Raw genomic sequence first — 14,114 nt, forward strand, 5'->3', positions numbered from 1 at the left:
CCGATGATTGTGTTCATCGAAGGGGGAATGAAAATCCTACGGAACCAAGTTACTAGGGATTATCTTAGGGCCTTTAGATTGGCTCCCACCCAGCGCCCCAAATGTCTTTAGGATCCTAGGTTCCATAGATGCTCTAAATGAGAAGATGAACCTAGGGCTCACTCACCACGACGTGAACTGGGTTTATAACCTCCACTACCTAAGCAAACAAGATGAGTATTACCTAAAGTCTAGATACCGAAGTTAGGCTAATTCAATGTCCGCCCGAATCAAATAAGTGGGCCTAAAACGACTTCCCGATCGTATCAGGGAAATTGGCACGACGCCCTCCCCCGTCCGACAAGGGAAGGGACTCCAGTGAAGTTTCTTTTAGATACTATTTTCTTTCGTCTTTTTATTTATTCTGCCCCACTTTTACTTGGATAACTCGCGATCCACACGCAATGATCGTCATCCTAACCTTGTTGATTTCGGGCGGTTGGATAGGATCCTACAAGCCAAGATCTTCGTGCATACCGACGGCCAACTCCGTGCGGCTCATCCGATCCTCGGCTACACTCCGATATCTAAAGCTTTTCGTGCGCCGAAGTGCGTGATTAAAGCCCACGATCCTCGTCTTCCTCGGATTAGCGTTGCCGTGGAGGGTTTCTTTGCCACCGGAGGGGACTACCATTCCTCAAGGTACTTTGGTCACCCAACCAATCCAACCACCACAATTCGTTCCAAGTTCTGGGATTCCCACAGCTTCCCTTCTCCACAAAATTAACCTCTGGTGAAGCTGTGTCTTCCCACTCTACTGTAAAGGAAGAAGAAGAAGAAATAGTTGAGGTACCAGATTCCGAGGACGAGTTTGAGGTTTTTAATCAACCCTACTCTCCTGAAGATTCAACTTCCATCCTCGGCACTTCTACCCAAATCTCAAAGGTTACTACTGAAGAACTTGACAATATGGGCATCCAACAAAAGATTAAGCCCAGCCTAAAAGATGTCCTTGAGGGCACTGACAAGGGCCCTAGAGTCCAAGAACCTTCAAAAGAGGTGCGCCCTCGGACTCAAGAAAAGGGTGCTGACAAAGGCCCTGAAACTAGGCTTCCTCCTCCTCCCCCATCCTCCCAAACTCAACGCACCAACATAGCCGATCTCAAAAGAAAAAGGGATCGGCCGAAAGGGAAGGAAGTGGTGGAGTAGGAAAGGGCTGCGTTTCCAAGGAGCCCGAGGTGGAAAAGGGTGGAAAGCAGGCCCGTACTAGCGTACCAGGTCGGAAAGAAGAACCGACCAACAGGTGGCCGTGCGCGCCCCTGTATGGCTTCCTGACATGTCTATGGACGACGAGGTCATTACCGTGGATGCGTCCATTAGAAATTCCGATGAAGGGACAGCTGCATGCGTCGCAGATGCATTGGAGCAGGCGCTGTTACTCCCCGAGGATATGGTTGAGCTTAGAAAGAAAAGGGACCACACCGTCTTCATGACTTTGAAGAAGGAGCTTGCAATGGTGAGTTTTCTTTCTCTAAAACCTTGGCTTTTGTTTTTGTTTCCTATATATATATATACGTGTCTAAATTTTTGTTTTTGTTTTTGTTCGTAGGCCGTTCAATCTGCCCATAGGGCAGAAGAGATTGCCATCAGTTCCTACAAGTCTCTGAGGGCCGAGGAAGCCAGGCGCGAAACCGCCGAAAAGATCTCGGACCTTCACAAGAAGAAACTGCAGGAGGTCACAGCAAAATTGGCTAAGGCCGAGAGTGATAAGGCGGGCTTAGAGGCTGATCTGAAAACAACGACTAAACAAGCCGAAGATCAGTGCCTAATGCTTCGTCAAGCCGAGGATAACCTCTCAGCAGCACGAAGGCTCGTTGAGGATCTTAAGAAAGATCTGAACGAGTCTGAGATGGCCAAAGAGGAGGCCATCAAGGGCAAAGAGGAAGCCCTTGAGGAGAAGAAAAAGGCTGATAAAGCAAAAGAAGAGGCCGAGATCTCAAGGGACCAAGCCGAACAAGACGGTTATGATATAGGTGTGAAGGAGGTCACCGAAACTTTCAAGGCTCAGGTTCCCGAGGTATGTAGGCATTCACCGCCTCCAAGTGTGGAATGAGGCACTTTCCCAAGCCGGGGTTGATGCTTCTTCCATTCTTTGGAAAGAGAGTGTCTACTATCCTCCGCAATTCGAGCCTCTACCATTCCCGAAGCCGCCCAAGAAGCCGCCCAGGATCATTCGAGGATAAGGGGGTGATTTGGTCGAGATTCAACTCTTCCCGAGGATGCTCCTAAGCAAGTTGATCCAAGACAAGAAAAGGCGCTTGAAGACGTACAGCCCTCAAGTGACCTTCAGGAATCTTCGAAGGATGAGTTGGGTGATCAAGCTAATCCAATAACCTTGATAGATGATCCCAAAGGCAAATGAATTGCCGTTGAGTCCTCGGTTCAGCTTCCATCTCCTAAAGACCCCAAAAGCCCTCTGAAGATCAAGCTGAAACAATGAATGCTTGCTGCCTTTCTCTATTTTATTTTTATTTTATTTTATCTCTAAGTGTAATTTCTAAGTGTGATTGAAAAAGTACTATTTGGAATCTAATATAAGCACGAATGTTTGTTTAGATGATTCTTACTTTTTTGCTTTGTTTTGATCATATCATTCCATAAATACCATCTTTTTGTTCTTTACCAAAGTTAATAGCAACAACTTGAATTGAAACTGATAATCCAGGAAGGTTTAATTATGCCGGGAACTGCATTAAATGATGCATTTAAGTATTTGATTTTTCATTTTGGATCTCTAGTTGAACTATGTAAAAATAAGGCATATAGTCTTTTGATTTAGACATGCAAAGATCTGATGTTTTTGACAAAAAGAAAAGAAGTGTTTAATTTTTCCCAAGTAAATGATCCGAGGTCCAGGCCTAACTTAGGTTTTGTTTAACACTTGGTAAATAATATTAATTTAGACGAGGTATGTGGTCCGAGGATCCAGGAATACCAAGCTTCAGCTTGATACTTAGATAAATAAATTTGAAATGTTAATTTTCCCAAAGTAGATGATCCGAGGACCAGACGTAACTTAGGTTCTGTTTAACACTTAGTAAAGAATATCAATTTAGACGAGGTATGTGGTCCGAGGATCCGTGCATACCAAGCTTCAGCCTTGATACTTAGACGAATAAATTGAAATGTTAATTTTCCCAAAGTAGATGATCCGAGGATCGACGTAACTTAGGTTCGTTTTTAACACTTAGTAAAGAATATCAATTTAGACGTTGTGTGTGGTGCGATGATCCGTGCTTACCAAGCTTCAGCTTGATACTTAGACGAATAAATTGAAATGTTAATTTTCCCAAAGTAGATGATCCGAGGATCAGACGTAACTTAGGTTCTGTTTAACACTTAGTAAAGAATATCAATTTAGACGAGGTATGTGGTCCGAGGATCCGGCATACCAAGCTTCGCCTTGATACTTAGACGAATAAATTGAAATGTTAATTTTCCCAAAGTAGATGATCCGAGGATCGACGTAACTTAGGTTCTCGTTTTAACACTTAGTAAAGAATATCAATTTAGACGAGGTATGTGGTCCGAGGATCCGTGCATACCAAGCTTCAGCCTTGATACTTAGACGAATAAATTGAAATGTTAATTTTCCCAAAGTGCAGATGATCCGAGGATCGACGTAACTTAGGTTCCGTTTAACACTTAGTAAAGAATATCAATTTAGACGAGGTATGTGGTCCGAGGATCCGGTATGCATACCAAGCTTCGCCTTTGATACTTAGACGAATAAATTGAAATGTTAATTTTCCCAAAGTAGATGATCCGAGGATCGACGTAACTTAGGTTCGTTTAACACTTAGTAAAGAATATCAATTTAGACGAGGTATGTGGTCCGAGGATCTGTGCATACCAAGCTTCAGCCTTGATACTTAGACAAATAAATTGAAATGCTAATTTTCCCAAAGTAGATGATCCGAGGATCGACGTAACTTAGGTTCTCGTTTTAACACTTAGTAAAGAATATCAATTTAGACGAGGTATGTGGTCCGAGGATCTGTGCATACCAAGCTTCAGCCTTGATACTTAGACGAATAAATTGAAATGTTAATTTTCCCCAAAGTAGATGATCCGAGGATCGACGTAACTTAGGTTATGTTTAACACTTAGTAAAGAATATCAATTTAGACGAGGTATGTGGTCCGAGGATCCAGCATACCAAGCTTCCAGCCTTGATACTTAGACGAATAAATTGAAATGTTAATTTTCCCAAAGTAGATGATCCGAGGATCGACGTAACTTAGGTTCTCGTTTAACACTTAGTAAAGAATATCAATTTAGACGAGGTATGTGGTCCGAGGATCTGGTGCATACCAAGCTTCACTTGATACTTAGACAAATAAATTGAAATGTTAATTTTCCCCAAAGTAGATGATCCGAGGATCGACGTAACTTAGGTTCTGTTTAACACTTAGTAAAGAATATCAATTTAGACGAGGTATGTGGTCCGAGGATCAGCATACCAAGCTTCACCTTGATACTTAGACGAATAAATTGAAATGTTAATTTTCCCAAAGTAGATGATCCGAGGATCGACGTAACTTAGGTTCGTTTAACACTTAGTAAAGAATATCAATTTAGACGAGGTATGTGGTCCGAGGATCCAGGCATACCAAGCTTCAGCTTGATACTTAGATGAATAAATTGAAATGTTATATTTCCCAAAGTAGATGATCCGAGGATCGACGTAACTTAGGTTCTGTTTAACACTTAGTAAAGAATATCAATTTAGACGAGGTATGTGGTCCGAGGATCCAGGCATACCAAGCTTCAGCTTGATACTTAGATGAATAAATTGAAATGTTAATTTTCCCAAAGTAGATGATCCGAGGATCAGACGTAACTTAGGTTTTGTTTAACACTTAATAAAGAATATCAATTTAGACGAGGTATGTGGTCCGAGGATCCAGGCATACCAAGCTTTAGCTTGATACTTAGACAAATAAATTGAAATGTTAATTTTCCCAAAGTAGATGATCCGAGGATCAGACGTAACTTAGGTTCTGTTTAACACTTAGTAAAGAATATCAATTTAGATGAGGTATGTGGTCCGAGGATCCAGGCATACCAAGCTTCAGCTTGATACTTAGACGAATAAATTGAAATGTTAATTTTCCCAAAGTAGATGATCCGAGGATCAGACGTAACTTAGGTTATGTTTAACACTTAGTAAAGAATATCAATTTAGACGAGGTATGTGGTCCGAGGATCCAGGCATACCAAGCTTCAGCTTGATACTTAGACGAATAAATTGAAATGTTAATTTTCCCAAAGTAGATGATCCGAGGATCAGACGTAACTTAGGTTCTGTTTAACACTTACTAAAGAATATCAATTTAGACGAGGTATGTGGTCCGAGGATCCAGGCATACCAAGCTTCAGCTTGATACTTAGACAAATAAATTGAAATGCTAATTTTCCCAAAGTAGATGATCCGAGGATCAGACGTAACTTAGGTTCGTTTAACACTTAGTAAAGAATATCAATTTAGACGAGGTATGTGGTCCGAGGATCCGTGCATACCAAGCTTCAGCCTTGATACTTAGACGAATAAATTGAAATGTTAATTTTCCCAAAGTAGATGATCCGAGGATCGACGTAACTTAGGTTTCCGTTTAACACTTAGTAAAGAATATCAATTTAGGCGAGGTATGTGGTCCGAGGATCTGTGCATACCAAGCTTCAGCCTTGATACTTAGACGAATAAATTGAAATGTTAATTTTCCCAAAGTAGATGATCCGAGGATCAGACGTAACTTAGGTTCTGTTTAACACTTAGTAAAGAATATCAATTTAGACGAGGTATGTGGTCCGAGGATCCAGGCATACCAAGCTTCAGCTTGATACTTAGACGAACGAAGATAATGAATGTAATGTAGTTTACAACAAAAAACGGCCGAAGTGCCTTTTATTTAGTAATAGTACCTTCATAGATTATTTACATTCCAGGGACGTGGTACAACACGTTCGTCTAAATCTTCCAGATTGTAGGCCCCTATTCCTGCGACCGAAGTAATACGATAAGGTCCTTCCCAGTTGGGCCCCAATTTTCCCCACGCAGGATTCTTCGTCGTGCCCAAAACTTTCCTTAATACTAAGTCACCCGGTCCAAGAGGTCGAAGTTTCACATGAGAATCATACCCCTGCTTGAGCTTATGTTGATAATAAGCTAGTTGAACCATGGCATTTTCTCGCCGTTCCTCAACTAAGTCTAAGTTTCTCATTAATAGATCATCATTGCTATCTGGAATAAAGGAGCTTTTCTTCAGGGTTGGGAACCCAGTTTCTAAGGGTATTACTGCCTCGGCTCCATAAGTCATGGCGAAGGGTGTTTCACCTGTGGATCTTCGTGGTGTAGTTCGATACGTCCACAAGACATGTGGCGCTTCTTCCACCCACCTCCCCTTGGCGTCACCCAACCTCTTTTTGAGTCCGCTCACTATTACTTTGTTGACAGCCTCGGCTTGCCCATTTCCTTGGGGATAAGCCGGAGTGGAATATCTATTCGTAATGCCCGATCACGAGCATTTCTGAAAGGCTTTGCTATCAAATCAAACCGTTATCCGAAATGAGAGTATGAGGGATGCCGAACTCGGTAACGATATTCTTCCACACAAACTTTTTGCTTCCATGTCTCCGATATTTGATAATGGCTCAGCCTTCAACCCATTTGGTGAAATAATGCTCCCACGAGAAGCCACCGTCCGTTTCCGTTGCTTTGGGGAAGGGTCCAACAATGTCCAAGCCCCATTGAGCAAAAGGCCATGGGCTAGATAGAGGATTCAGGACTCCACCTGGTTGATGTATATTTGGAGCGAACCTTTGACATTGGTCACACTTCTTTGCATAATCTTGCGCTTCTCTCTGCATATTTGGCCACCAATAGCCCTGAGTAAGGGCTCCCGTGAGCTAAAGACCTTCCTTCGTGTGACTTCCGCAAATCCCTTCGTGTAACTCTTCCAAAAAGTAGCTCGTTGCCTCGGGTGCATGCATAACAAATATGGTCCCGAAAAGAAACGTTTGTACAATTTTTGGTCCCTCGGACAACCAAACGAGTGGCTTTCCCCGCGAATTTTATCTGCCGCTTTTTCTCCAAAGTGTGATGTCATTTCGAGAAATGTTACTATTTGATCCATCCAACTAGGCCCCCGTCCTAATTTGAAGAATTTGAGTGGAGTTACCATCCGTCCCAAAGGTTTCAATAGATCTTCAACGAGGATAACTCGTGGTAGACTTTGTGCCGAGGACGTTGCGAGCATGGCTAATGAGTCAAGATGGGTATTGCCACATCCGGATACATGCAATAGTAAAAAGACTCAAATTTAGATTGCATATACCGACCTCGGTTAGGTATTCTCGCATTCTCGGAATCCCTTGCTTCTAGCTTCCCTTCTACTTGGCCTACCACCAATAGTGAATCCGAGAACATTTGCACCGTCTTTCCTCCCATTTTATGAACCATGTTCATCCCCGCGAGGACGGCCTCATACTCGCTCGTTGTTGGTGGCCGAGAATCCTAATCTCAAAGATTTCTCAAAAGTAATTCCCTCTCGGGATATCAAACTAGTCCTATACCCGATCCCCTCTCCGATTTGCCGCTCCATCAACATGGACTTTCCATAATGGAGGCCCTTCACACGAAATCATGCCTACTGATTTTTTACCCATGCCTTCGATAGTCTTCTAACGAAGGCTCAAGAATTCCGCCACAAGGTCCGCAATGACCTGTCCCTTTATAGAGGTGCGAGGCATATACTTGATATCGAAAGCTCCTAGGACAGCTTCCCCATTTGGCAATTCTTCCCATATAATCTGCACTTCGCAGAATTGATTTAAGAGGGAGTCAAGAACAACAACTCGATGAGACCGGAAGTAATGGGGAAGTCTTCGTGTAGCATGTACCACCGCCAAGATAGCTCTCCATGGCAAATAACTCAGCTCGGCCTCGTGCGCAGATTTGCTTACATAATAAACCGGTCTCTAGATGTTATTGTCATCTCTGATAAGAACCAAACTAACGCATGGTTGGCCACCGCAATATATGCAAACAGAATTTCATCAACTTCTCGGTCGAGACATAACCTGGTCGCGAGAGATATTCTTTTAGCCGTTGGAAAGCCATCGCGCACTCCTCGGTCCATTCAAAACCCTTCCATTTATTCAATAATTGAAAGAAAGGTTCCGCATCCGTCCGCGGACCGAGATATAAATTGGTTGAGAGCAGTTACACTATAGCCGCGACCTTTGCACTTCTTTAGGATTCCGAGGTGGGTGTAAGCTGTTTATTGCCTTAACCTGAGCAGGATTCACTTCAATTCCCCGGTGAGTCACCATATATCCTAGAAATTTGCCCAATCCCACACCGAAAGAGCATTTAGAGGCATTGTGCCGCAATTTATACTCTCTCAGCTTCTGAAAAGTGTTGCTCAGATCTTCCAGATGTGTAGAAACTTCTTTACTCTTTACCACCATATCATCCACGTATACCTCAATAGTTTTTCCTAGCTGGGCCTCAAACATTCTCGTCATCATCCTTTGGTAGGTAGCCCCTGCGTTTTTCAAACCAAAGGGCATTACCTTATAATGATAATTTCCTGTCGGAGTGACGAATGCGCCTTCTCCCCGGTCCTCAACGGCTAAAGGTATCTGTGATAACCTTGGAAAGCATCAAGAAAACTCATCCGAGGATGTCCAACAATAGCGTCAACCAATTGATCAATCCGAGGCATTGGAAATGAGTCCTTCGGCAAGCTTTGTTTAAATCTCGTGAAGTCTACACAAACTCTCCACTTCCCATTCTTCTTTTCACCACCACCGTACGGGCTAACCATTCGAGATAAAACACTTCTTTGATAGCACTCCGCTCTTTTGAGTTTCGAGCACCTCCTCTTTTACGGCTTCGGAATGTTCTTTGGAGGACCTCCGAGGTGGTTGCCTCCTCGGTACTACAGTTGGATTGACCTTTAAATGATGACATATGAAGTTCAGATCAACCCCAGGGGCCTCATACGCGTTCCAAGCAAATACATCCATATTTTTCTTTAAAAATAAAATCAGTTATGTCTTCTCTTCCTACGGCAATTGAACTCCAACCTGGAAGAACTTCTCAGGATCATTGTCTATGAGAATTTTCTCCAATTCTTCACATACCGCTTCATCTACCTCGGCTGTGGGAAGAGACTTTGATTGCTATGCTTCTCCGTTAGCCGAGGCCGAGGAGTCTGGTTCTGGTCGACGCAGAATTGCAGCCGTGACACACTGTCGAGCCGCAGACTGACTCCCAAGTAACTCCACCACCTGGTCTCCAGAATGAAATTTGACTTTGACATGCAAGGTTGAGGAAACAGCCCCTAACGCATGCAGCCAAGGTCTCGCCACAATAGCCGTATAGGGAGAATAAGCATCGACCACGATGAAATCTACGTCTACCACCTCCGGACCTGATTGCACAGTAGCACTAATTTGTCCCTTCGGAACGACATACTTTCCCTTCGAAGCTTATCAAGGGTGAGTCATATGGCATCGATCTTCAACTCTTAATTTCAAGCCTCTAAATAGGTCGTACATGATATTCGCGCCACTCGCCTTGATCAACCATTACCCTCTTTACATCATAGTTCCCTATTCCGAGGGTTACCACTAAGGCATCATCATGAGGCTGGATGGTCCCCATCTTGTCCTCTTCGCAGAAACTTAGGACCTGGCAGATACTTGCCTTAACCTCTTCGCGATCCCGTGACTCTTCGGCCAATGTTCGAGCCATCGACATTACCCCCGAAAGCGAGCCCGAGCCCTACCAGCCGCAAAAATGACATTGATAGTACCTAGAGGAGGTCCGGATGAAGGACCGTCGTGGTTCGCCACTCCCGATTGGTTTCCTCGCCCGTTCGGTTGGTACGTAAACCGGCCAGCCTTTCCTCCTTAACCAATTGTTCCATGATTCCACAAAGTGCGACAATCTTCGGTGGTATGACCTCTCTCTCCTAGTGATAATGGCAGGGAGATTTTGGTTGCGTCTTAAAAGGTCCCCCGCCATTTTATTTGGCCATTTGAAAAAGGCTCATGCCTTATTTTCTCCAACAAACTGCCGCACTCGGCTCCCCGAAGACGGTGTTGACCACTGTGGGGGTGACTGACCAGCCTCCCGGGAAAATCCCCCGCAGGCCTATTGTTGTTGTATCTGTCTGACCTGAAATCCCTCCTTTCTTGTGGGATAACCTTCGCCTTGCCTTTTCCCTGCTGCTGATCTTCCTTAACCCTTTTGTACTTGTCGATGCGATCCATCAGTCGACGTAAGCTTCTGACAGGTTTCTTCGTTAAGGATTTCCTCAAGTCATGCTCCGTTGGTAGGCCGACCTTGAAGGTCCTTATTGCTACATCGTCAAAGTCTCCGTCAATTTCGTTGAACATTTCCCAATACCGGTCCGAATACATTTTCAGGGTTTCCCCTTCCCTCATGGCCATGGATAGTAAAGAATCCAATGGACGAGGAACTCTACTGCACGTGATAAAGCGAGAACCAAATGCTCTAGTAAGCTCTTTGAAAGAATCAATGGAGCTCGCCCTTAAGCCGTCAAACCATATCATGGCTACGGCCCTAGGCTAGAAGGAAAAATGTTGCATAACAAAGTTTCATTCCCGGAATGCACTGCCATTCTCTCCGTCGAAATGGCTTACGTGCTCCACAGATCCGTCCGACCATTGTAAAGAGTGAAGGCCGGTTGTGTGAAGCGCCGAGGCAACCTCCCTTCTTCTAATCTCGCGCGTGAAGCGGTGACCTGGAGATTTGGTGTAACGCTCTTCCCATTGCGTCATTTCCTAAGCCCCTAGGGGGTAGTCTCCGCCACGCCTCCCATGCGTAATTGTCTTCTTCGGAAGAGACATATTCACCTCGGGGAGTTCTAGATCTCCCGCCCGTAATTGTCATCCCTCGGATCCTTCCGAAGAGGGGTCGAGACCGGAGGAGTTCTCCTTCGCCTTTCGTGGCGCAATCTCCTCTTTAGGCGTCAATCTCCTTCTCGTGGCCCGGAATTTCTTTCATAAGGAACTCGCTTCCTCCTTGCGAATGACTTGCACTTCGATGGTGTGTGTAGTATGTACACTTCCTTCTGCTCTCCGTGATCGATGCAAGGAGTGATCCTCACGCCGAGAGCCCACGGACTCGCGCTGCGTTGTGGTCCTGATCCTACCATGATGTCCTAAACTTCCTTAAAGACTAAATTCCCACAGACGGCGCCAATTGTAAGGACACAATTCAAATTCCCAAACCACGACTGGGAGGAAATGGGCTTGAAAGGCCTTTCTTCACAATGAATTTGTAGAGGATGGGTTTGTAATCTAGATTTCAAGGATGGCTTAGACAATTACAAAAAGAACGGGCTTTGGGCCCAATGTAACAAAACAAAGAATCGTTTGCAAAGAGTAAGACTGAGAATTCCTCCTCGGACTGTTTCCGAGGATAGTTTATAATAGTATTTCTCAAGTTTGGATACAAATATTGATTATCATACACTTTCTTTCTCAAAAAGCCTCCCTCTTCTTCGTATGCCTTCCCTTCTATTTATATTCTTTTCCTTCTCTTCATCATCTTCCACTTTCTGGTTGCAATCTTGATTTTTGGATACTTGTCCCATCCATTCTTCCCTAAAGCCCGCTGGGATTAGGGACCAAGTTTCAAGCTCTATGCTCAGGTCCCATCCTTCCATCTATACAAATGCGTATCAATTACGTAGCTTTTAATGTATGGGCGGTGGTAGCTTAACTTTAGACATTCCACCGCTCTTTCTTATTGTCCTCCACGTATACTGTGTATCCCCATAGTTGTAGGACTCTTTATAACCTAACTCGGGGACACTAAATTTCTCTTCCTATGTCCTCGGCTTAACATTCCGAGGACAAATCTACTCCTCGGACGTTTTGGGACATTTAAATACTCCACGATCATTTTGATGTTTTCGGATTTGGGTTTCTAGCCCAAAAGACTTCGTTGGGCCGTCCTTCATAAATTACTGGGCCCAATACCCCTATAGAAACAACAACTTATTTGTTCATATCATTTTATCAATTTCTTTAGATAAAGTAACAATAAGCGTTTTAACAAAACATGCATCTATGTTTCAGTTGATAGAGACAACAACTTATTTGTTCCTTTCAATTTTTTTAGATTAAGTAACAATAACTGTTTTTACAAAACATGCAACATGCATTTAAGTTTCAAAAATTTAAATCCTATGCCAACTAAAAATCTATTATCAAAATTTCAAAACGTATATATATTCACCAATAGTGTTTCCATAAAATCCCTCTTACACCCAACATTTTGTTTTTTGTTTTCTTTTTCCAAGTTTCAACATACACATGTATTTGTGTTAGAAGGATATACATATTGTATATGTTCATAAGAGTTGATAAATTTATATGATTCTCTCTCTCTCTTCTCTCTCTCTCTCTTTGGAACAATTTTTTTCGTAATAAACAACTACTCTTATTAATTATTAAATTAATTTTTTTATTAATTGTTACGATATATTTCTTCAAATTAAGTGATAAAATTAACAATAGTTTAATTTATGTAAAGTTTTATCATTTAAATTTTAACAAATTTAAATTCTATTTAAACTAAAAGTCTATTATAATTTTTTTTGAACTAATTCCTTCCTTAAAAACAGATAAAAATAAATAAATAAATTCTAAACTAAAATTTGGAATCTCACACAACCCCCCACGCTCGTTTCCTCTCAAGTTACATCTTACTTTTTTTAATTATTTTTAAAAAATTATTTTATTAATTGTTAGGATATGTTTCCTCAAATCAAGGGATAATATTTTATTATAATTTAATTTAACTAAAACTTTATCATCTAAGTTTTAGAAATTCAAATCCTACTCCAACTAAAAATCTATAACCAAAATTTCAAAACTTAAATAAATATATATATATATATATATATATATATTCACCAGTAATCTTTCAATAGAAATCTCTCTTGCACCCCATGTTTATTTTTTTCAAGTTGCAACTTACACATTTGTATTTGTATATGATTTTTTTATTAAATAAATTCATCTTAATTATTGTTATTTGTTTCTAAATTTGCATGCATGGATATTATGTCAAAGGATGAAAGGAAGTCTACGTAAACCCTAAACCCCTAATAAAGACCACAAAAGAAAGTATCAGTCATCTTATGCCTTTAATAGATATATCAATTTCAGGAAATCTCTGTTAACGCTATTTTCCCTTTTAACTATAATCAGTTTACCACAATTTTTCAAAGGATAAATATCTTAAATCTTCTAAGGATAAAATCCAAAACAAAGTTAAAAAAAAAATAAAGAAGGAAAAATCTCCTGAACAAATCTTCAAAGGACAAATCTCCTAAAAATTTTCAAAAGGATAAATCTCCTAAAAAAAATCTTTTCAAAAAGGATAAAACTCCTAAACAAATTTCCAAAAGGACAAATCTCCTAACAATTTTTTGAAGGATAAATCCCTTAAATCTTCAATGGACAAATCTCCATGAACACATCTTCATAAAAGGAAAAATCCCTTGAAAAAAATTTTCAAAGGAAAAATCTCCTGAACAAATCTTCAAAGGAAAAATCTCCTAAAAATTTTAGAAAGGGTAAATCTCTTAAATAATTTTTCAAAAAAGGAAAAATCTTCTAAAAATTTTAAAAAGGAAAAAATCTCTTAAATAAATCTTCAAAGGAAAAATCTCTTGAACAAGTCTTCAAAGGAAAAATCTCTTAAACAAATCTTCAAAGGACAAATCTCCTGAACAAATTTTCAAAAGATAGATCTCCTGAACAAATCTTCAAAGGATAGATCTCTTGAACCAATCGTCAAAAGACAAGTCTCCTTAACAAATCTTCACAAGACAAATCTCCATGAACAAATCTTCAAGAACAATCCCGAATCCCAAATTTTCAATTCAAAATTTTCATTCCCAAGTTTAAAATTCCACATTCTAAATTTCAAATTTTCAAATCTCAAATTCTATGTTCCAAGTTTCAAGATCTCAAGTTTCAAGTTTCAAGCTTCAAAATCTCAAGTTTTAAAATTCTGAAGTTTT

Source organism: Castanea sativa, chromosome 1 (genome assembly GCF_040712315.1).
Source record: "Castanea sativa cultivar Marrone di Chiusa Pesio chromosome 1, ASM4071231v1".
NCBI classification, from domain to species: Eukaryota; Viridiplantae; Streptophyta; class Magnoliopsida; order Fagales; family Fagaceae; genus Castanea; species Castanea sativa.